This window comes from Pristis pectinata, chromosome 4 (assembly GCF_009764475.1).
Source record: "Pristis pectinata isolate sPriPec2 chromosome 4, sPriPec2.1.pri, whole genome shotgun sequence".
NCBI lineage: Eukaryota > Metazoa > Chordata > Chondrichthyes > Rhinopristiformes > Pristidae > Pristis > Pristis pectinata.
Window position 1 is genome coordinate 80,301,735 of NC_067408.1, and position 25,939 is coordinate 80,327,673.

Below are 25,939 nucleotides of genomic sequence, written 5' to 3' on the forward strand. Positions count from 1 at the left end.
TGGCAGCAGTGATGCCTATGAAAAGGCTGCAAGAAGCAAGACAAACAATTGGTTCGAGAGTGAATGTAAAATCAAGTGCCAAAAGGAAAATGAGCAAAACCAAAAATGATGGAAAATAATAAAATCCAGCCAAAAAGCTAAAAATCAACCACCTAAACCCTGACATAAATGGACACCAACTTTATTAGTTTCATTTCCTCAAGTGCAGTAATTTCTAATGTAAATGTAAGTATAATGTTAAAACAGAAAATGTTTTGAAAACAAATTACAAACTTACCCATGAAGTTTTCCAACGCCTGAAATGTGAAGCATGAACTCTTATCAGTGCTTTGAACTGAAACCATGGGAACCAGTCCCACTGCCAATGAAGGAGTTGAAAAGGGGATTGCAGTCCACAATCAAAGGTGGGCGGATGGCGTGGTGAGCCACAGTGCTGCCAGATAGTACATCAACTTTTGTGTACCTTCTGCAGATAACTTCAACCTGGCAGATCCTACAGCTGGCTTCTAAATGGGTCAGGTCAGGGCCCTGCACCATTCCCATAGTTACACTTAATCTTTGCATTTCCGTGGAATCGATTGACCCGAAGGCTTCTCCATAGCGCATATCTCAAGTTGGTCCTTGACAGCTTACTCGCAATCCATTAAAGACATAAAGATTAAATAAAGAGTAACAAACCTCTCACCTTGTACATAATTGTCAGTGGCCCCAGTTAAATAAGTGGAGCCGCAGTGTGAAGTGCACGCCAGCCGCAGCTCAGTGTGTCCATGCTCCTTGACCAGCAGAGGACTGGGGTATCAGGTACACTCGATGCTGACCTCTAGCTTGCCTCTGACTTCCGTGGGTCCATAGCCGAGTTGACCCATGGGCAGGACGTCAACAGTCCTTCCTCGATGAACCTTTGCCCCCAGCCAGAGGTAAGTTCACTTTGGCCCAATGTTCCTATTCTGCTTGTTTTATCATGAAAACAAACACGAGAATGGTTTATGTTAACCCCGGCATATGTACAGGGTGATGATGCATTTAATGGTGGTAGACCGAGAGAAGGAGTGTATATGGTTTTAACCATGTTGGCCTTTGGGAAATGGACCGGAGAAAACCTTTCATTTAACCAAAATCAATTACACCTTTGAAAATCATTGAGCACCCAAGAAAGATTAGACAATATAATTGTTAATTAATTTTAATTATATATACACCAAATTAACAAGTAAAACTTGATCAAACTAAATAACTGTTGACACAGTAAAGAGGAAAACAAGTAAGAGCAGAGAGCTCGTCAGTTAAAAGTAGTCGTTTTCCATTGCCCAGGGTTAAAGGAAAGCTTATCCATTAAAAAGTAAAATGGAAAGTGCCTAAGAAATAGTTAGACCAACTAAATTAAAGTATATTGATGCAAATATCATCCAGTTTTAATATATTTACAATTTTCTCCCTGCTTGCTTTCTATTTTGTATCGATTTGTATTAGACTTGATGGGGTCAAAATTGTTCTGATTCAAATAACAGAATGATGCATAGAGACAAAACATAATAATGTGCAACTCTTTTACAATGACTATTATTAGACATGTCAATTTTTCATTATTTCAAGAGGTGCACTATTCTAATAGCAATCTGAATCTAACACAGATTTACTTTTTAATGATCTCACTCTGTAGGGAGTTTCATCACAAGATTTGTTAATTTGAACCAAGTTCCTTCATTGATCATTCCATTTCTCTCTGCAATGGGATGACCAGTGAGGGAACTTAGTATGAACACTTAACATGCCCACATGATATTGATGTATTTACTTGTTCAGATAATATTTCTCAGAGTCCATTACTTTTATTTAGTCATCGGTTCACTTGAAATAAATTTCTACTCCATAAGCAGAAAGACTACTGAAGCTTTTTAGCACAACTCATAATCTATTGAATTTAGAGCCCATCACAACTAAGAATATAGCCTGGGCAAAACATGCCCAGGAGTCTGTGTAATCAATACAAACCATACCATTAAATTACCACTATATTTTCCCTAAAATTGCCACATACAATCCAGTAAGAGGAAGGAAACCAGAAAGCTAACAATAAAGCAAATCTTCCTGGCTGATTGTGGTTCTGATTGCAATCACCACTTTCAGCCTCAGAACCTCTTGGACATGTTTTGTTAACATTGATTTGTTTGCATTGAATCATTCAGATATTTATTTGGTTGCAAGCCAATTGAAATAATTTGAATGATTTCATGTGAAATCGATGATATAAACACCTTTGCCATGATGTGTTTCAGGTGCAGTGCCTGGAGGCTGTATTTTTAGTTGTGATGTGACGGAGGGATACTGGACCCTCAATTTGATTAGTGCAAACAAATGCACAGTCTGAGAGTTAATGCCCAAGCAATAGTGCTCCATCTTTCTGTGTGCACTGTCACTGGACAGACCGTTAAGTCCAGCAAGAGGGCTGAGACTCACTGAAGAAAGGGACTGGATTCTTTTCACGTCCAACCCTCAGCTGTATGACTGAAAGGGGGAAGCACATTTGGTAATGTCTAAATTCGTAGACTTGTACAGTTGTATAGCATGGAAACAGGCCCTATGGCCCAACTCATTCATGCCGACCAAGATGCTAATTTACGCTAATCCCATTTGCCTGCATTTTCTCAGTTTCCTTTGGTCCAGGGAAAACAGTCTCATCCTATCCAACCTCTCCATGTACCCCAAGGCCTCCAGTCCAGGCAGCATTCCTGTGAAACTTTTCTACAGCCTCCTTTAGCTTAATTACATCTTTCCTATTGTGTGGTGAATGGAAATGCATACAACTTCTCTTTGGAGAGAAGGAGAATGAAAGGTGACTTGATAGAGGTCTACAAGATGATAAGAGGCATAGATTGAGTGGACAGTCAGAGACTTTTTCCCAGGGCGATAATGGCTAACATGAGGGGACATAATTTTAAGATGATTGGAGGAAGGTATAAGGGAGATGTCAGGGGTAAGTTTTTTATACACAAAGTGGTGGATGCGTGGAACACACTACCTGCAGATACATTAGGGACATTTAAGAGACTCTTAGATAGATACATGAATGATAGAGAAATGGGGAGCTATGTGGGAGAGAAGGGTTAGATAGATCTTAGAGCAGGATAAAATGTCGGCACAACATTGTGGGCCGAAGGGCCTGTTCTGTGCTGTAGTGTTCTATGTTCAATACTCCAAGTGTGGTCTAACCAACATTTTGTACAACTCTAATATGACATCCCAACTCTTAACTCAATACCTCGCCCGATGAAAGCAAGCATTCCATACGCCTTCTTCACCACTCTGTCTACCGGTGTTGCCACTTTCAGGGAACTATGTAATTGTACCCCAAGGTCTCGCTGTTGAATAACATTCCCGAGGGCCCTGATATTCACTGTGTAAGTCATGTCCTGGTTTAACTTCCCAAAATATGTCACTTCACACTTGTCCGAGTTAAATTCGATCAACCATTCCCTTTCCCATGTTCTGAGTTGGCCTTGATCCAGTTGTAATCTTAGACAACCACCTTCTTCTCTGTCCATTACACCACTAATTTTGGTGTCATCTGCAAACTTACTGATCACACCATCTATACTCTCTTCCAAATCATCAATATATATGATGAACAATGAAGGTCTAGCACCAATCCCGGCAGCACACCAGTGGTTACAGGTCTCCAATCTGAAAAGCCACCATCCACAATCACCCTCTGCCTCCTACCACCAAGCCAGTATTATATCCACTTTGCTATCTCACCCTGGATCCCATGTATTCCAATGTTCTGGACCAGCCTACCATGTGGGACCTTGCCAAAGGCTTTGCTGAATTCCATGTAGACAATGTTCACTGCTCTGTCTTCATTCAATCATCTTGGTGACCTCCTCAAAAAAAACTCCATCAAATTGCCCCCATCTAATCATTAGCACTCTGGCAGTCCCAGCCAATATTAGGGAAGTTAAAATTATCTATTACTACATCTCTATTATCTCTTCACCTCTCTGTGATTTCCCTACATATTTGTTCCTCCGATTCCCGCTATTTGGGGGGCCCGTAGCACAAAGTGATCACCCCTTTCTTATTTCTAAGTTCAAGCAATGTAGCCTTGCTAGAAATTTCCCATGAGATATCCTTTCTAAGTACAGCTGTGATGTTCTCCCTAAACAATATTTCAACCCCCATCCACCTCCGCCACCCCCCCAAACCCCCCCACCTTACTTCCACCTCTATCAAGCTGGAAGCATCTGCATCCAGGATTATTGAGCTGCCAATCCTGCCCATCCTTCTACAGTGTTTCTATAATAGCTATAATATCACATATCCCGGGTACCAATCCATGCCGAGTTTCATCTGCCCTTACCTGTCAGGTTTCTTACATCAGAACAAATATATTTCACCCAATCAGACCTTCCTTGCTCCCTGTCCTGCCCCTGCCTGGCCTGCCTGCTGGACTTAATTGTTTTAATTTCTATATTTGCTTCAGCTTTCTCACTGCTACTACTTTGGGTCCCACCCCCCTGCCAGACCAGTTTAAACCCTCCAGAGTAGCTCTGGCAAATCTCCCCACCAGGATATTGGTCCCCCTTCAGATGCAACCCTTCCCTCTTGTACAGGTCACCTACAGTGTTAATCAGGAAACTTCTCATTCTGGAAGAATATAAGGAAGTTACTAAAATGTTTCAAGGTTAATGAAACTTTTTAGAAATGTTTCATTGACTTGATGTTGCTTTGTAAAGCTTACTTACTTGCGCTTTACCTATTAAATTGTCAAATATTTCAGAACTTCTAAACCAACCTTGTCACCATAGCACTTTAGCAGGCAGCTATTCAGACTTCCTTTAGGAACATACCATAATCCCTTTGCCTTTCCCTGGGACATGGGAGAAGGGCTTGGTCCTGGGCACTCTACATCATGGCTCCTATTTTTAGATCTGCTCCTACCCCTGCTTTTCACAGGAGCACAAGGAGAGACAAAAGAGATGTGATGGTCATTGATTGGGGAAAATGTGGAATATGAGACTGATGGTCATTGAGGAGTCGAGTTGCTCATTTAATCCTGCAGAAGGTGACTGACTATTTTATAGTTTCTTCTCCTGTGCCTGTTCCTTCCTTTCTTATATGACAACTTCTTCCTCTTGCTCTTGTTCTTAGCTCTTTGCTTGATAGATGGAAGCAACAGCCTTTCCCTTTTATCAGTGAGGCAATGTAGAATTTTACCACATGCCTGAGTGCTCTTCCAAAGCTGAGGACACCAGTGAGGCACCAGGCAACAATCCATATGGCATCATGGCTCTCACTGTATGTTTGCTGTGCACAAGTGTATAAAGTCATGGAGCCATTCAGCTCTTCAGCAAACAGGCCCTTCAGCTCACCATTTCCACTCTGACCGTCAATCGCGCATTTATAATATTTTCTTCTCCCCATCTCCTCGTCAGCTACCTCCTGGTTCTGCCACTCGATAACACACCAGAGGCAATTTTACAGTGGCCAATTAACCTAACAACCCACACGTCATTAAGATGTTGGGAGGAAACCAGAGCAGCCAGAGGAAATCCATAAAGTCACAGGCAGAGCATGCAAACTCCACCCAGACTGGATCCTAGGTCAGGATCAAACCCAGATCTCTGACTCTGAGAGGCAATGGCTCTAGCTGCGCCAGTGGGCCATCTAATGTGTAGGTTCCAAACCACGGCCATCAGCCGTTTCATAAGTGGATTATTGCCTGGTAGCCACCATAGAACTTTCTGTGGTAGATCAAATGCAAGTAACAGAGGGCAGCTGAACAATGAGCAGAGTCAGATAAAGAACATTGACCAACATGATTTGCTGGTTGTGATTGCATTCCAGCTGCAGATGGAGGAGGTGGAATCACACCAGGTTCCTGCTAGTGGTTGCATTTGCACAAGAAGCATTCAAGGATGTGTGCATGCAGTTAGCTGTGCCCTATTTCATAGAGAAGTCTGCAGTTCAAGCAAACCCCAGTTTCCCCTGCCTGGTTGAACCTGCCAAGTATAAGATTCGGTTGTCATGCCTTGTACAGAGATTCTCATCAACTATGATTATATCTCCAGCAGCACCATAACAGAAATCAGATGCATTAAAAGTTTAAGGCAATGCATTCCTTCCCCTGATCTGAGGTTGGTGTTACAGCTATAACAGTTGACAAGTTTGTCAGTACCTCTACTGAAGTAAAAAGAACTCAATCATTGGTCTTCACAGAAGCTGGCCTAAGAGAATTGCTCACTGAAGATCTGCTGATAGCTCTTCACCTCCTCCACTTCTTGCAGCTTGTCCTACTTTATGTAGGCTTTCTTCATTCTTCCAACAATGCCCTATCAAGCCACCCAAGTAGGGAGGAATTCTGTTTTCAGCAGAACCTTTAAAATGAACAAAAAAAAATCAACAAAAGCCGGACAACCATTTGTGAACGATTTAAATTTTAGTCAACTGGACTACCAGCTGAAATAAATAATCCAGCAACTAGCCTGTAAGTGATCTATTGAAGTAGAGCTGGTGGGTTGGAGGCAAGTGTTCCGTTATGCTGTTTATCTTCTTATTCTGTGAGGCTAAGAAAGGGCACGGGCTAGAAAATAGTGTGTGAATTTGTTGGCATGCCTTTACCATATATGTGCCGTTTGAGTACCATATTTTTTCATGACGAAAAGCCTAAAGTGCAAGTTATTCACCATGCTTTCTTACAGGAGCATCTTGGTGGGTCCATTGGATTGCTGAGTGTGACTCTCTTTTCATGTGATTTCCAAAGCCAATTAGAAAGCAGCTATTTTAGGTGGGCATATTTCTATATATCCTACTCTCACAATATTTTTAAATGTAATACCTGAAATGTGACAGAATTATCTTAAAAATTTAAAACATAATGAATGTCCTGTGATGGAAGATGAATTTTTAAATGTATCCTATGTGGAGCTGTGTCCTTCTAAAATCACAAAGCTAAATTATTTAAGGTCTCTTCATTGTCCAGGGAACTTTGTATATTTTGCCAGAAAAACCTGAAGGATTACATTGGTTGGTCATGGTTGCTGCTGTCAGTTTTTGTTGTATGATGTCAATCAGCATTGAGAAATTTCAATAATCAGTTGAAGCATTGAACTAATATCAAATACTAATATAATTCAGTTTCATCAAAACATTTCTCTCATTATCAGTAAGTATGTCACTGTATTTGAAAATTGCATACTCCTAAATGCAGGGTATTTAAAAAAAGTGAGGAACTACAAACAATGGTAATTTAATAATTCAGTGTCATAAATGACAACATTTTAATGTGTCAGTGACATGCAAATGTCTGTAATGTTGAGCACAAATTTGTAAAGTTAAGACATGTATTTGACATATAACTTCAATAAACGTGAGCTCTAAATTTTGTAAAGAAAAATAATTACATTAATCAAAGAAGGTTTGAAGGTTGAAACTCAAGATAAGAAGGTTAAGTAGAACTGTTGAACCATCAAAATGTTAATGATTAAAGTCACACTAAAAAAAAAATGAAAATAAATTAAGATTTTTTTTGCCAATAAACTACACAGTACGGCACCTAAAGTCTGTATCTTTGAACTTTATATGAACTGCCTAGGAAATTTATTTTAGAAGCAAGAGAGCTACAAACTGAGTATGACTCAACTGAACAGCCAATGTTGTTCCTTTGTTCAAGAAGGGAAATAGGGATAATCCAGGAAATTAGAGGCTGGCAAGCCTCAGAGGGAAGCTATTGGAGAGGATTCTTAGAGGCAGGATTTAAGCGCATTTGGGAAAATATGGCCTGATTAAAGACAGTCAGTGTGGTTTTGTGCAGAGCAGGCCATGTCTTTTGAACTTGATTGAGTTTTTTGAGGAGGTGACAAAGGTGATTGATGAGGGTAGGGCAGTGGATGTTGTCTACATTGATTTCATTAAGGCATTTGACAAGGTCCCTCATGGTAGGCTGATCCAGAAGATTAAGATGCATGGGATGCACAGAGACTTAATAGTTTGGATTCAAAATTGGCTTGCCCATAGAAGACAGAGGGTAGTTGTAGAAGAATGTTATTCTGGCTGGTGGTCCCTGCCAGTGGTATTCCACAGGGATCAGTGCTGAAGTCTCTGTAGATATAAATGACTCGGATGCAAATGTAGATGGGAGGGTTAGTAAGTTTGCAGATGATACAAAGATTGGTGGTATTGTGGACAGTGTAGAGGACTGTCAAAGGATACAGCAGAATATAGATAAGTTACATATATGGGCAGAGAAATGGCAGATGGACTTTAATCCAAGCAAGTGTGAGCTGTTGCACTTTGTGAGGTCAAATGTAAGGGGAAAGCATACAGCTCATGGCAGGACCATTACCAGCACTTAAGTACAGAGGGATCTTGAGGTCCAAGTCCATAACTCACTGAAATTGGCCATGGAAGTAGATAGGGTGGTAAAGAAGGCATATAGCATGCTTGCCTTCATTGGTCAGGACACTGAGTATAAGAGTAAGGAAGTTATGTTGCAGCTCTGTAAAACTTTGGTGAAGCTGCACTTGGAGTCTTGTGCGCATTTCTGGTTGTCCTATTACAGGAAGGATGTGGAGGCTTTGGAAAGGGTGCAGAAGAGGTTTACCAGGATGGTACCTGGATTAGAGGGAATGACCTATGAAGATAGGTGGGACAAACTTGGGTTGTTTTCTCTTGAGGCATCAAAGGCTGAGGGGAGAACTGTTTATAAAATTATGAGAGGCATAGATAGGGTAGACAATCAGAATCTTTTTCCCAGGGATGCCAAGTACTAAAGGGCATGCATTTAATGTGAGAAGGGGAAGGTTTAAAGGAGATGTACAGGGCAAGTTTTTTTTAACACAGAGAGTGGTGGGTGTCTGGAACAAGCTGCCAGGGGTTGTGGTGGAAGAAGATACGATAGTGGCATTTCAGAGGCTGTTAGATAGACACAAGAATATGCAGGGAATAGAGGGATATGAATCATGTACAGGTATAAGAGATCTAGTTTAATTTGGCATCGTGTTTGGAGCAGACATCATGGACCGAAGGGCCTGTTCCTGTGTTGAACTGTTCTCTGTTCTAAGTTGTAAAATATTCTGTATGGAGCCTGCTGACATATTTTTAAAGAAGGGACAATCAGATCAACAAACCAAATGGTACTAAAAAGCTTAAATCGAACTTGTTAGTTTTTAATGTTTTACAATCGTCTCATACCCACTGTTCTAATTTGGAAATGAGTAAACACTGACAATCATCTTTTTTCCTAGTGGCTAAATTGTCCTATGGTTTCAATTGGTTGTTGACATCTTTGCAACACGATGAACCATAACAGTTCCCTCGTCACTAACATGTAAGTGTGTGAAAAACCTGAACATACATTTAATGACATAATATTTGGATATAGATCAGTCACTTCCTACGTCTGGTTTTGTTACCTGCTGATATCCTGGCACCTCGTTTTGTCCTGTACCATTTGCATCCTCCATCATGATCTGGTTTCCTTGCCTCTTCTGTTTCATTCTCAATGCTCTTCATGTTTTAATAATCCTTTATCAAGTCTTCAGTTACAGACATTGTTCCAGAATTTTCCAGACAATATCCAGTTATTTATTCTTCTAGCTGTATAAAAGAACAAAATCCATACTAAATGGACACAAGGAAAACAAAATATAAACCATGTGCAACAAAACATTGGTTCAGCCACAGGTGGAGTTCTTTATGCAGTTCTGGTCACCACATTATAGGAAGGACATGATTGCACTGGAGAGGATGCAGAAGAGATTCTTTGAGATGCCTGGGATCACTTATGAGCAGAGACTGGATAGGCTAGGTTTGTCCTCCTAGGAGTTGAAGAGGCTGAACTGGGTTGGGGCGGGGGCGAGCTTTGTGGGGGGATTGGGAACCTGAGTGAGGTATACAATATGGATAGGGTAGATAGTTGGGGATTTTCCCCCATAACGTAAAAGGCTGGAGGACATAGATTTATGGTGAATGGGAGGTTGAGGCAAGATCTAAGGAAGAATTTTTTCACCCAGAGGGTGGTTGGAATCTGCAATGCATTACCTGAGTGGTTGTTGGAAGCGCACCAGGTACTCCCATAACATTTAAGTATCTAAACAAACACTTGAATTGCCAAGGGATAGAAGTCTCTGGACCAAGTGCTGATAAGTGGGATTAATGTAGATGAGTAATTGATGTTGGCATAGTCATGGAGGACCGAAGAGCTTGCTGCTGTGCGGCATGACTGTAAGATTCAGTGGCTCTAACATCTGCCGATAGTTTAGCAGAGAATGCAGTCCACTCCAGTCCCAACCAATGGAAAACTGCACCCATTGTCATTGCATCGTATTGTACTATTTAAAATTTGCTCAAGAACTTACAGGATACTTTTTGGTCCTCAGTCACAGTTCACAATGGCAGATATATTTGTATCTATTGGAAAAATATGTCCCAACGTACATTTAGACAAAATAAGGATTAGGAAGTTCATCAAAGGTTCTTGCAATCCCCTTGCATAGGTTTCTCAGAAGTGCAGCATTACACTCATTTATATGCATTAGCAGAGTTTACTTTAAACTTCTGGTGAAGTGATAGCAGCAGAACAGCAACAGCTCAAAGAAATTCTCTGGCATAAGTCTCCAAAGAAGATGTGAACCAAAAGAGGCCATTTTTTGTCTGACAAGAGACACTTAGTAGCTTTCATATACCCTGGATCATTGGAAAGTACTTTCCATCAATGAATTACATTTGAAGTGCAGACACTGCTGTTTTGTATTCTAATAGCCAATTCATAGACAGCAAAGTCTTACAGACACCAATTTGGTTTTAAAGATGTCAGCTGAGAGTTAAGTGCACCTATTTGCACTTGTTAAAGACGTGCCTATTGGGAAAATGGCCAGGGTGCAATTCATCCTTCCTGTCACACTTCACCCGAACAAAAGTTTCATTTTGCCACATGTGAAGATGTGCTCTACTCATTTTAATTATTTCTTCTTATAAATTGGATCCAAAGGTTACAACTTACAACCTTCATAAATAAATCACAATAAAGTAAGTACTTCACAGTGAAAGCTGAATTATGCACAAATTAAAATGACCCCTAACCCTGAGACTCTGTCTTCTTTTGTTTTTAAAGAAAAGCATCTAATTTTTATTCAAAAAAAGTTCAGTGCCAGCAGCCTTTTGCAGAGATCAAGAGGTTTGTGAACTGCTATCGGCAACTCTGAGTCCCTTCACACTGTCATCCTGAAGGTTGCCCTGGGGCCCTTGGACCCTAAGGCTACCTGTGGCCAGGAGCTCCAATCCATCTGGGAGAGTGAATGACACTGGGCTGTAACACTGAGACAGCAGAAAAGCAGCTGGCTCACGACTTCATCTGCAGCATCTTCAGAAAGAAGGATGAGAATAACAAATCATCACAGGCTGCTATGGAGAGACCTTATGAGATGGTTGTCTAGAAAGCAGCTGTGATCTATGAAATGTGCAGGTTCGGTTTAAACACTCTCGAAGGAGAGCAAATCACAGTAATGATTTAAAGGATGGATATCCAATTTTCGTGGTTTTCTTTGTGCTTTTGCATTTTAAAATAGTTACGTTCACAGAACTGACTTTGCATACTCAGAATGCCCTAGATTTAACTTTAAGGCACAGATGGCCCCCCGTGCTCCTCTTTGGATAATCCCATTGAATATTTCCCATCCAACCAAGGAAGGAAATGGGGCCACTGTGACAAATTGTGTCCATCTATCTCATTCCCAGTGGAGGTCAGCATGAAATCCAACATGATGTCTCACTGATTTGAATCTTCACGTTTTCACCGAATTAAGCTCATTGATCGCTTGTGGTACTAAAACTCTGTATTCATTTTAGCTGTACAAATGAATGTAATGATAACAACTCTGAGGTATGCCTCAGGGGGTGACCCACACTCAGCTGTAACATAAAGGCAGTTGGAGAAAGAAAGGCAGCCAGCTCAATATTCATCCATAACATCTTCTGAAAGAAAGATAACAAAAAATTAATCATCATATCCATTATACACCCACTCTGTTGCATCAATGCAGGTTCACAATTTCAATGCTTGTTGCCGTGGTTATGGAGAGAATTAATGCTTTTTTCATATAATTGATTTTGGCCTTCCTATCTGATCCCATATCGCACCATTTATAAATAAATCATACTCACAATAGCAACTAATCCCCAGCAATGCCGTTTACTACTCCAGGAAAACATTACAGGGACCAACAAAACATCTGTTTTAATTTCTTGATCACAGACACACTGCCTGAATGAGAAGACTAGAGACTCCCACAGATTTTGCATTCTACAATTAATTTCATAATTTCTAATAACAATGATTGCAATATCGAAGTGTAGGACCATTCAGTAATGACCAGACAAATGGGAAAATTCACCAAGAAAAAGTGGAACATTGGAAAAGTTCGGGCAATGTCAACTGTTTATGTGACTGAACACATTCTTCTTTCACACATTGTGCATCCACAGCTGAACATCCATAAGATCAATGGTGATCATTGTTGCTTATATCCCAAAGCAGAGGTTTGGACTTCATACTGTATTTTAGGGAATTATCTGGTAAATGAACAATTAGCAGTTTTATACAAAATCTAAAAGGTAAATGTATTTATGGAAGTGGATGTCTTAATTAGTTTGTATGCATTGTGCTGTAAGAGTCACTTTGAGACTTCGTATTGATTCCTATTTTGCACTCAACATGACAAATTCAGTAATGGTATCGTTTGTCAGATTTTATTGCAAACTGCTGCTGAACTCCTAAAAATGTCACATTTAGGACTACTGGCACATTTATATGTTATACATAATTTGAAAAATGTTTGGCTCGGGGATATGTCTCACATTCCAGGAAAGGAATAACCTATAAATTCAATAGTTACATATGTAATGTGTACATCATGAAAGCTTTCAACAAAGGTATTGATTCCTTGATTACTTGCGTCTCAGTTGTGCACTGTTTTTCAATACATTAGCTATTTCAACTATTTCTACATACTGGATAATCCACCCGACCGGGCATGCAACAAAGCACTAAATATGAATGTGGTGCTCGTGGAACTGCACCAATATTTATCTTAACCCCAAAGTAATTTAAATTGGAATATTTCAGTTTAATAGGGAAATTTTGGGTAGCAACAAATTTCCAAAATCTTTGGAACACTTGACTCAGGGAGGGGTGGAAAGATTTAAAGTGTACAATGTGACAGGGTATCCTGTCTCTCTGTTCTTCTGTTGACTTTTCCCTGTCATGAAAGTTAAAGTTGAATTTATTGTCAAATGCACAAGTATGCACAGACGCAATGTAAAACCTACAGGCACAGAGCGTTAGAGACACAACATTCACAAGATGAACATAAATTATACAAACTTATATGAGATGGCAAAACTACACATTACGGCAGATAGTGGGTGTCCATCCACTGTCGGTGACTGAAGCCACAAAGCCAACAATAAGTAGTGGTTACCTATTCCAGTCTGGAGTCACAACCATGATTTATTTTAACAATGATGAAGCCCTAGTAAAAATCACTCGAGCAGGAGGGAGCTGCTTTTTCTCAGTTTTAATCTGCTCCACTGAGCAGTCAACAGGGATACCTGCACCAGGCCCTAGTGTCTTCTTTCACACAGGATAGTTGGATTCCCATGTTGTCATGGGAACCTGATTCAATTATAGCTTGATTCTCTCAGTGGAGAATTGCAATGGCTTTCCCATCTGAAAAATACAGGGAGGGGGATTTGGATCCCATTGATGTAAAGTACCACTGGCCCCTTTTTTAGTTCCCAGCTCGAGTTTCTGCCTGCAACAGAGCTTCTGTAGAAGACCCATGGCATTCACAAGAGATTTCAGCCTCACATCTTTCCTATAATAATGCATTTTTTATAATCTTGTCAAAAATAATTTATACAGGACCGCTTTACTGATTTTGTAATTTAAAATTAGCAATGAATTTGTGACCTTTTCTTCTTTAAGTTCTTTTGCCCATGTGAAATTGTGTTGGTTTCTCTTTACCGGACCCTTTCTTTACTATTTAATCAAATAGTCATGCAGCCTCCTCCCCTCAGGCACAACAAACTCCCCATGAATGCGACTGTAGTCACACAGTCACTCATGTGCCGAGGTAAATGGAAACCCATCTCCTTCCCAGCAGCATATCTTTCACCCTTAAATTAACGCTGTTCGTCAGTGCACCAGTCAAAAGGTAAAAACCTCAATCCAGGCAGAGTCCTTTATTTAACAGCCGATTTCTCTTCGATTAAGGCAAGGTACAAATCTGTTTACCATGCATAATCGATTAGGATAGGCAGAAGTTATCACAAAATAGATAGTTCTTTAATGCCAAGCCATTTTCTTTTGCTCCATTGGAAATTCACTTGCCTCAATGCTTTTGGCAGCTGTTATCTCAGTGGTGATCTGACGCTTCCAATATCCTGCTAATGCTTCCCAGTTTGTAAACTGCGGATGCTTTTCTGGGCACGCGTCCCATATCCACAGCCTGTAATTATCACCAATCACTACTGTGATCCAATGATACCACCCAGAGAAGAAGCAGGTGGATAAGCTACATCTGTAAACAATGGTGCTATATCAGAACGGTTGGCTTTAAAATGACACTGTTCCCCACCCCCACTAAAATTGAATCTCACTGTCATTTTACCACACACCCACAGAAGTGTCAACACAGATGTAACAGTTTGCAGATGGCAGTAGTAATTTGACCTCAGTGTGTTACTTTGGTTGAAAGATGCAGGCTGAAGGAATGGGTTAAACTAACTCCTAAGAGCACATATAGAATATAACCGAACAAAGAAACAAAACTTTAAAACTCCTAATGTAAAAGTAGCAAATCTCTGGCAAATTTATGCATAAAATACTGGAAATACCCAACATGGCAGGCAGCATCTGTAGAAGCAGAATCAGAGTTAATGTCTTAAGTCAATGACCATCTCAAGAGAACACATAAAATGTTCACTGTCTCTCTGTACAGATGCTGCCTGACCTTCTCGGTATTCTCAACACTTTCCGTTCCTTGTTCACATTTCCACCATCGGCAGAATTCTCTGGCAAGTGGTTTTATTTGTTGAAGGGAGAGGTATTTGATCATTGGAAAATGGGCAGTGCTAAATAAAGGAAAGAACATTATTTTCAGTATATTAACAGCTTTGGGTGGGCAACTATGCAGACTTGGCTTGGTTCTCTAGTTCTCTTCTGTCTCAGATTGATGGTTATGGGCCCAAGCCCCACACCATCAAGCCATACAGTGCAGAAAGGGGCTACTTGGCTCACCATGCCCAGGCCAACCATCAAGTAACCAGGATCCATGTGTCAAAAACGTAATAATGCTCCAATCCGATATTGTAAGTGTTGCATTGCCAGAAGTGCCAACCTTTGAATTAAGTTTTAAACCAAGCCATCATTTTGCAGTCCTGTGATGCTATTCAAGTAACAGCATGAAGACCTACTTCAATGAAAGCCACTGGAAGGGAAAGTGACAGACTGTTGTTGTTTTCATTTGCACAGATCACTTACGATTATTCACTATGCAATATGCATTGAAGGTATCCAAGACCTAGTTGGACATTATCCAAATACAATATGCATCTTTTTAATTTTCTTATTAAGTTTTTGTCTTTTTTTTGTCATAAGCAGATGTGGTGAGTAATTTCAGACTAAAACAGGAAAATGAGCAATTTTGCAAATAGGCTTCTTTCTTTTCTCATGCTACTCCACTCACAAATGTGGTTGTGAAGAATAGTTAACTAACAATAGTTAACTAACTAACTATCAATAAACACTTAATATTCATCTTCAGTGAGCACACATGGACATGGAAATTAGCATTGGAAAAACAGATGTATTGCTTGTTTATGCTGGGCTAACATTACTGGCTAAGAAAAAGGACACTGGCTTGGTACTGGAGACCTGTGTACAGCTTTGGGAGAGAATGTTCGGTTGGTATTGTTTCATACTATGATATTCTGTTCATTGGAAGTTGGGCCACAACTGGCTAAATTCCTTTTATTTGAGGCGCCTGAAGGGAAGTCTTGCCTTTGTATAGCTTCTTAATATGTTTCCTTATAATAGAGCTTAGCACTTTAAAAGTTAATATGAAAATCATTGACAGTGATAATGTAGCTGTGCTCTTTAGTCACAACAATGGAAGTTCATTCTCCGTTACATTTGTTAAACGCAGAATGTACCTCACATGCTTTACACCGCTTCAGAAATTCCGTTCCATGCAGCCAAATTTCAGAAGCAGACTGCAACAGGCATAAACCTAACTTACTGCACAATTGGTATGTGCAATCAAGAATGAATTTTTGCCCCGCTCTGTTTTCCTTTGAATGGGGCCACAGTGGAAGTCGGTTGAGAACAAATTTTTGTTGTTATGATACTCATGCTCTTTTGATCATTTCCCCCGTCGACGCTTGCAAATAAGTAAATTCATGCATAGGTATCCTACTATTGGTTCAGGTACAGGGAAGAGGAATACTGTACAGGTTTGTGAGGGAGAAGAGCAAAGCAAATGTGAAGATGGGTGGATATTGGGGAGTAGATAGAAGAGTAGAATGTTTTCAAGAGTTTTTTCTATATTGTTATTGAATGTAATTGGTTGCTATGAGAAAGAAAAATTTTATTTTCTCGTGAAACTGTGATAAACACTAATATTATTTGATAATAAATACACTGCGTAGATCGAGATATCTGTACCATGAGATTGAACAATATACCGCTGGCATATTTTCTTCTGACCAATAATATTAGTAAATGAGGTGTGTGAATTTGAATCAAGGAAATAACATTTGTATTCACCTCTTCTTGTCGGTTTCAATGAGTAGTTGGAGGGAAATATTGATCTAGAATTATATATTTAATTCAAATATATGTTCATTGAGACATTCATTTCATTAATTCCAAAAAGATTTGTTGCAGGTTTTACTCCTTTATTGCAATGTTGGCATTTAGAGCTGATTTAACATTAATTGAACAGGCTGTACTGTGAAGGGGAACGATTGGGGTCATTTTCAACTTCATTTGGGATGGAGAGACATGAGTCATCTTTTATACGACACACCCTGTTTTTCCTTCAGGGGAGATCTAGATCAGTTGATGGATGGAAAATAAACGACATGCATTTTTATAGTGCCTTTCACAACCTCGGAATATCTCAAGGTTTTGTCAGCCTGTGAAGCACTTTCTGATGTGTAGTCACTCACATAAAGTAGGAAAACACGGCAGTCCATTTTCACACATAGATCATAGAAATCGCAGAAAACTTACGATACAGGAGACAGCCAATCACAGCGTCCATACCAGTTAAGCATGAACTACCTAACCTTCTAATTCTTGGTCCATAATACTGCAGATCAATGCTATTCAAGCAGGCATGGAAATATGTCTCTGTAACCTTTTCAATGAGTGAGTTACAGACCCCTGGCATACTCTGGATGGAAAAATAATTTCCTCGTCTATCTCCTGGTCCTTCCACCAAATCCTTTAAATCTATATCCCTTTTTGATCTCACTGTCAAGGGAACTAAGTTTTTTTTCTTATTTAATCTGTCTATGCTCCAACTAACTCTCTTCTCAGCTTCCTAACCTATCCAATCTGTCCTTATAGCAAGATCCCACAGTGTGTTAGCCATTGAATAATCTTGTGATCAGGGATAAGTATCGGCCATGCCTTTGGGGATAATCTTCTTGCCCTTCTTCAAAGTGGTGCTGTGAGACCTGTGAGAACAAATGGGGCCTCAGTTTAACACCGCCTCTGAAAGGCAGCATCTCTGACAATGCTGCATTTTCTCAGATTTTTTTGCTGGAGTGGAACTTGAACCCCGCAATTTACTGACTCAGAGGCAATGATGCTTTCTACCAAGCAACAACTGACTCTTAAATGGATGTGTTAGCAAGAAGCTATTCCGATACTGGTGCTTTTCACCCCTGAACTGGCAAACAATGGGCTGAGAAATTTTAATTACATAAAACTGAATTCCAATTTAGCATGAATATTTTGTTGAGATGCAGTATTTTGACCTCCTTGGTTTGCATTGGTACTTTGAGAAATTAACACAAGGTCTTACCAAAACTCAGTCAAGTTGCATTCATCTTAGAAAGAAGGAGCACAAATATTCATGTCAAAAGAACTTAAGTTCTGTGGAAACACATGGAGTAGAAACATCATTTGGGTGGTAGCAATAAAGTAACCTCAGCAACCTGTTCAACCCCACCACCCTATCATATGCCCAGCCTTTTACCCAATTTCATTGACTTGTAACTAATTTACCTCTTTCAAAGAAAATTAGAAAACATCCAACTCAAAAACTGATAGACATTGCTCAGGAAGAGCTACTGATCAAGATTAATAATTAGTGTTCTATTTATGTAAATTGCTAGATTCTAATAACTATGTGTCAATGAGGAACAGAAGATTCAGTATGGGGAATTATCATTCGATTTTGTTACAGTTAGGAAGGTCAATTAATAACAAGGATGTAACATAAATCATCAGTGTTTTTTTTAATGTGGGTGTAGAATAATTGTCACCCACTGTCAGCTAATGGCATGCAAATATTAACATAACAGTTTATGATGCATGGTTAGGATAGTTTTCTGGTGCACTAGGACAAAGTTTGCAGCAAATATCAATTGATGCTTCTGTGGTTTTTGTTTCACAAATACTGCTTTACTGTTCATAACTTCCTTGGAATTTCTACCACCATAACATTGAAAAAAGAATGGTGGAACTTTTTAAATGTGTGTAGTTTACATGAACTTGTTCTTAAATTGAAGACACAGGAGACTGCAGATGCTGGAATCTGGAGCCACGAATAATCTGCTGGAGGAACTCAGTGGGTCAAGCAGCATCTCTGAGAGGAGAGAAATTTTCGATGTTTCGGGTTGAAACCCTGCATTAGGACTGAGAGTAGAGAGATCTCGCCTCTCCACTCTCAGTCCTGACGCAGGGTTTCAACCCGAAATGTCGACAGTTTTTTTCCTCCCACAGAATCTGCTCGATCCGCTGAGTTCCTCCAGCAGATTGTTTGTTGTTCATAAACTGAAGTGTTCATTGATGCTGACAATGGCACTATGAATCTGCAAGGAACTGGTACAGACTTAATTTCAATTTCATCTGCAAGTTGTGAGCGTGCATTTTAGCATGACTCAAATTCTTTAACAAATGAGAAGGTGCAAGTGCATTGTACAAACCTTTGAAGAATGTCTCTTGAAGAAGACAGTTGTTGACATCAATCTACATGTGGCACTGATTCCATACTAGTCAAATAATGCAACTAACACCTGCACTATCATGTAGAGGGAATCCTCCACTCACCTGCAAGAGGAAAACAGGAGGAACGTAACCGTGCTCAAACATTCCATTTCACCCACCCTTCTTTCCACTAATGATGCTATTTAATTAGATTCTCAGTTTGGAGGTTTGATGTTGATTGAGTTTGTGATAATCTGTGTTGTGAGGGCACTTTAATCCCAAGTGGAGGGAACCAGTGTTGTAAGCAATGTTAGCAATGCCACCTAGCCATGACAGCACAACTAAAAATGTCTTCCTCGATAATGCTCTGCATGTTTTAAGCTGCTGAATCATGAGTATTGTTTTTAATTTGTGTTTAAATACAAATGAAGGGTCTCATTGTGACAGCTGGCTTTCAACTTGCAGGAAGGCATTGCATTAATTTATTAGAATGAGAAGGTAAAATTTTGGCAACAGTTCAGGAAGCCTGAAAGCTGTAGTTGAGTATTTAATCTCCAGTTATCCATTTAACCATCTCTTTCAGTTGGCACAATTTGGTGGATAGTTAGCTAGGCCTCCAATAAAATAGATAATAAGGGAAGAGGGCCAAGCAAGCAAGAAATCCTTCCAGAAGATGTGGGAGAAGGATGGAAATAAGGACTATGACCAATCTAGAGAGACACTCCAGTGATGGTGTTTGTGGTGGCTTCCTGCAACTCCACAACTTTGGCCCAGTGCTGATTCAGTCCTTGCCGGGGCTGTTCAGAGGGTGAAAAAGGAGGAGCACAAGGAAGAAGGCAATGATGAGAGCCACTTCCTTGACTCAATTTCACAGAGATATTCATTGGCTAGTGGTTTTACTGAAGGGCCTGAGACAAATTGCCAGCTCTCAAGAATTAAAACGGCCTGTGCCTTCTTACAAGAAGAACATTCTGCCCTGGGCAGATGGGGGACGTAACATTCATGTGATCCAAGAACATCTGCAACAAAAGAGAACCTAGCCAGCACACTTTGAGATCACCAAATCTCCTACCATCAGCATCCTTGGGGAATGGAGCAAGTCACGAATGTCCTTGCCTGGACATTCAATTACTCTTGATATAAGGGAGCTCAGATGCTGAGCATTCTCAAGTGGGAGACTCTGCTCCTAACTCCACAACGCCTGGTGGAATAGCTGGTTAACTCATGGTCTTCTTGAAAATGGTGTAACGGAATGTTTTATATCCATTCATGATCAGACAGTGCTTCAATTTAGCACCGAATCCATTAGATAGAACCTGCAACAGTACTTTCCCTCGAGTACTGAACTGGGGTTTCAATCTAGTTTGTGTTCATATCTCTGAGTCAAGAATGTGATAACAACATGGGCTACTGATTATGCTTTCTCTTAAAAGCAGCTTTGTTTCATTCTAAGAACAATATTCTGGTCTTCTCCGTAGCGCACTAATCCCATAAAAATATGGTGGCCAAATTCCAGCATCTTCACAGCTACACCAGCTTTCTAGTCCTGAAGCAGAACCGAGATTACTGCATGTAATTTCATGAAAGGAACCCTAGAGAATGTAATCAGAATGTAGTTCAGTAAGAGAAATTCAGGCCCAGGTCTTTGCCATTCGAGTGCAGGCCACATTGCCAATATGCTACAGATTGCTTGCTTGGTGCTGGAATCATAGAGTCCATTCCTTTCCTTTCAGTGGGGAGAATTTATTGAAGCCCAGTTTGGCAGTCTTCATCCTGAGAACATTTTGCACATTGCCAACATAATGTATGAGTGCAGGAGGCAGCAAGAACAGTGTCTCTGTTTGTAAGTTACCCTCTGTCCCCATAATGAGCATTTTCCTCAGGATAGCTCCTTCCTCTAGGTGTTTCTGACTCACTTTGTTAAGGACACAGTTCTTGGTGCTCCTCCAGTTATGTTTTTATACCTGATTCCAGGGATTAATCACTTATTATAAACAGAAGTGCATCCTGACATGAATTCTGAGCTTCCCATTTATCAATTTGATTTATTGTTTTCTAGTCCTGCAGCTATCGTTTAATTTGAAATAGTGCTCAGGATTAACCTTTTCTCTTCCATTTAGAGTCCTGTGTACCTTTATAAGGTCTTCTGTCATATGCTTCCTTTCAAGACTAGAGTCTGACTTTTGCTAACCTTTCCTTTCAATGCGGTCCGGTGACAGTAGTAATCAGCTTCATTGTACTTCTCCCTGCTGCTTTGAAGATTACCTGATCGGAACTGAATGCATTATTCAAGATGTGGCTTCACCAGAGCCAAATGCAGCCTTCAGCAAGGTGGCCTTTTTTCCTTTACAGATTTGGAAATTTTGCTCAGCATCAAGTTCAGCAAAGACAGAGTCTCAAATGATATCTTTGCATATTGAGCAGCATAGTGTTTTCTAAAACTATAGTTTTAATTGCTGGGTTATTTTCATTCTGCTAATAAATGTCCGGGATGTTGACTTGGCTACTGGAGTACTTTCCTACTGCATATCTGCGTCAATATATGCAAGCAAGTCAAATATATATCATTACCATCATCAACACCTTCACCACCATCCGTCTGACATATGACAGTTTCAGCTCAGTTTCTCCTTCTTCCGTCTTCAACTTTCCATCCAATTCCCCATCTTTGGAACCATCCTTTTTTCCCTCCAAGTCTTTCTTCCTTCACGAGATCTTGAACACTCGTTTCAACGTCTCATCCAGTCACATTCAGCCCATGCACACAGTAATTAATTTTCCCGTTCTGGCTCAATTGATGGTATTCACCTCTTGAGCCGCTGAAGAGACTTGATGGAAGAAACCTAAACTGGCACAGTAGTGTAAGGGTGATAGTGATGGATTGACAGAGGTACTGTCTTTAGGAACCAAAGCCCTGCCTGCTCCTTCGGGTGGGCTGAGAAGATCCCATTGCATTATTTTGAATAAGACCTGGGATATTTTCCTTGATGTCCTAGCCAATGGTTTCCCCTCAATTAACATCATTAAAACAGATTACTTGTTGCTATTGTGGCTGCTTGCTGTGCCCAAATTGGCTGGTGCATTTCATACATTTCAAAAACATTACACTTCAAAACGATTGCATTTTCTGTAAAGCACTTCAGGAAGACCCGAGATCATGAAAGGTGCTATATAAACAGAAGCATCTTTTGTTTAATTGATGATATCAATCAAACTACCTTTTTCTTGTATCATTACCAACACCTCCTCATTACTTTTCTTGTCTATCCACTGTACTTTCACCGTGCATCTCCAAACCCACATCTCAAAAACTTTTCTTCATATTTTGAGACAGATTTGAACATACTTTCCTTTGGAGATGATTAACGCATTCAAGTCTCCGAGCCTGAAGGGAGATTGTCACAGCAGGTCCAGTAGCACAGATCCACCTCATGGCATTTCATAACTGTATTGATGGTTCTCGCTGGCATCCTCCTCTGTCAGCTTAAATAAGAATTGAAAAGTTGTCTTCAACAAGGGGAAGCAACTGTTAAGAACCATACAGCCCTCAGCCAGACACACCTTGCAGCGTATGATACATGATAGTAATTTATATTGGAATCCATGGCTAATTATATTTTGGTTAACGATATCACTTGTTGGCTAACACACAGGCATATGGAGCTTGGAAGCACAAGAAGTTCTGCAGATGCAGGAATCTGGAGCAATACACAAAAAGTGCTGGAGGAACTCAGCAGGTCAGGCAGCACCTATGGAGGGAAACAAACAGTCGACGTTTTGGGTCAAGACCCTTTGTCAGGATCTTGTTACTTGGGGCCTGTAATTCCATTGCACTCTAAAATGCCCAGGGAGCCCTTGCCTGTTTCATGCATCGTACCACAGATGCAATTTTCCTATGTACATGATGTGCCATGTGAGTCATAGGATTTTGATATAATTGCTCAATTTCAAAATTGCATAAGAAGTGTGTACTTAAATGTATTACCACCACAGCAGTAGCTCTCAACGCAGCAGGTAGCAATAGGAATTGTCAATTCTACTAGCAGAGCCAGTCTAGGCCTTGTCCTCAAAGCAACTGAAAAAGCAACTGACTTTGCCAACAATCTGTGAAGTCAAGGACTTTGACATTCAGAGATATTTAAGAATTATCAAAATCGATTAAAAGAATTAAAATAGTTGTCTTAAAATATGCATATTAGTTGAATAAATATCCCTAAACAATTAAAAACATTGAACTAACTCAATTATTTGGAAAAAATATAAATGTCCTTATATGTACCATTATCCCTTGTAGCCATTCCTCTTCATTGAAATGAATGTACTCACTGTTCTGGCATCAGCTCTGACTTGGCAGAGGTTCACTGGGCAATGTACCTATCAGAGGTGCTAGATTTCCACATCTCCATTGTATTTCTGAACTTCCTAACACTTACCAAGGGTAACTGCTAGCTGTTCTGTCCTTGATAGAAGCAAATGTCCCAATTTCCTCCACAGGAGAGTAATTAAGCAAAAATTAACACACAGGCAAAGCAGAGGTAAAAGCTTGGTTTTAGGGAGCTTAAGAGCGAGATGATAGGAAACATAATCTTCAAAATTGAGCCAAAAGAAATTAGCAATACAGATTGAAGCGATTGGTACCAACATTTGAAAGCAGATTATATGGCTGCTTATATGTGCATGTTTCATTATAGTTGAGGATGAATTACAACCTCACTGAAAAATGTACTTCTTCATCAAATGCACACTTATCTCTTCCTGATGAAAAGGGCTGCCTGCATTAGAAGGTCAGATGTGCATGATGGTAAATGACTTTGGAGGCCCAATTAGTTACCTCCTTGGAATTTCTATCCTAGAGTTTAGCAGCTGGAAATCTATATACGTAAATGATTGGAGAGGAATCTGATTGCTTGATAATCACATATTTTGCAATTGTGCTCCTTTGGATAAAATCAATGACTAACTGTGAGATGTGCCATGTGCCATAAATATAGTATACTGTATGCTGGGATTAAGGCATACCTACTTTCTGCTGGAGATATACCACAATGCCATAAGCCAGATAATGTACTGCTCTGTGGTATTCAGTGTCATCATATTTAAAGCCAAGTTCAACACCATCCATTTAGCTTTTGTGATATAGAAGAGAAAGAAAACGGTGAAATGCTCAGGCGGGTATGGAAGGAACAGAGTGGGGGTTGCAAACGAGCTGGACAAGGCTGAGTAAACTGCAGCATAACTACAGAATCTGTCAGGGTGCATCATGACTCCAGCATGATGGAGCCAACCATGAAATAGATGAAAATCAAAAAAACTGCAGATACTGGAAATCTGAAATAAAGTCAGAAAATGCTGGAAACAGGTCAGATAAGATCTGTGGAATAAGATAAAGAGTTTATGTTTCAGGTCAATGACCTTTCATCATGATCTGCTAAGTGTTTTTAGCATTTCTATTTCATGAAATAACAGATTCCAATTGACAGAAAACAAATGCATACCAATTGTTAGACTCGTAAAAAACACTCTGATCAATAAAACAACAGAGCATCCCACCATCAAATTGTCATTAAGCAAGAGTTGATTGATTTGGAAGTTTACTGACACTTGAAGGGAAGACCAAGTACAATTAGACTCTCTCTTAGAAACAGTCTCACACACAATATTAAAGTATTGCAGTCCATGCACAGTGAGTTATCTGCATAGCCCAATGGCACCTGCAAGATGTCATCAACTGCCTCAGCTAGGTCTGATCCCCTACTGACCTAAAAAGGAACACTTCACTCCTCCACCATCAGTGAAGCCATGCTACTGCTGGACAAAATCCTTCAATCTACTAAGGGACTGGGATCTTTCAAATGCCTCAGAGAGACTGACGTCACTTTGTAGAGGACCCAGAGGAAAGATTCAAGCACAACCTTCCTGACAAAAACTTGAAGTCACATAAGAAATGCACAGTATCCTAGTGTGAACTGATCCCCCCACTTATCCTCTGCTTCTCTCTCCTTATTGACCGTTCTGCCCTACCTGGCCTCAGAAGCATTGGGATCACAACTTCTGACAAATTACTGGGTTATAGATTTATGTTATGTTAGTCTGATACTTCGTTGTGCAGAAAATTTATTGCTTTCCACTGGCATTGAAAGAAAGCTATCAGAGATAACTTTGAATATCACAGACCTTTTGACTTAATGTCAATTGTGCAAAAGTTACTGGAACCCGTTATTAGGAGATTCAGATGAAACTACTTGTATTTAGTGCTACCAGTAATCTCATCCTTTCAGACGTTCAGGTATTAGTTGATAGCTCTGGTTTAGTGAAGAATTGCTGTACCAAAAGCTGTGGCTACAATCTCAATTTGACCAGAGAAGAGGATAAGAAGATTAAGTGATCCTGTGCTCCCCGTAGGAAGCTTCAGCAGGTAGGGACGTGGATCAATTACAGAGCTTTGCTGCAACAATGTTAATACTCTGACCAGATACTCAAAGCCTTTGCACCATTTGAAGGCACAAGTCAAGAGCGTGGTGGAGTACTTTCCACTTGCCTGGATGGATTCAAGATGGTCAACATCATCCAGGAAAGAGCAACCCAGCTGAATAGCATCCCATCCATTGCCTTAATGGTTCACTCCCTCCACTACTGGCCAGAGATTCATACTGCTGCAGAAATGCTCTGTGGCAATTCATATTTCCACCAACTGAGGCTACCTCCTTGCAGCAGTGTGTTGAG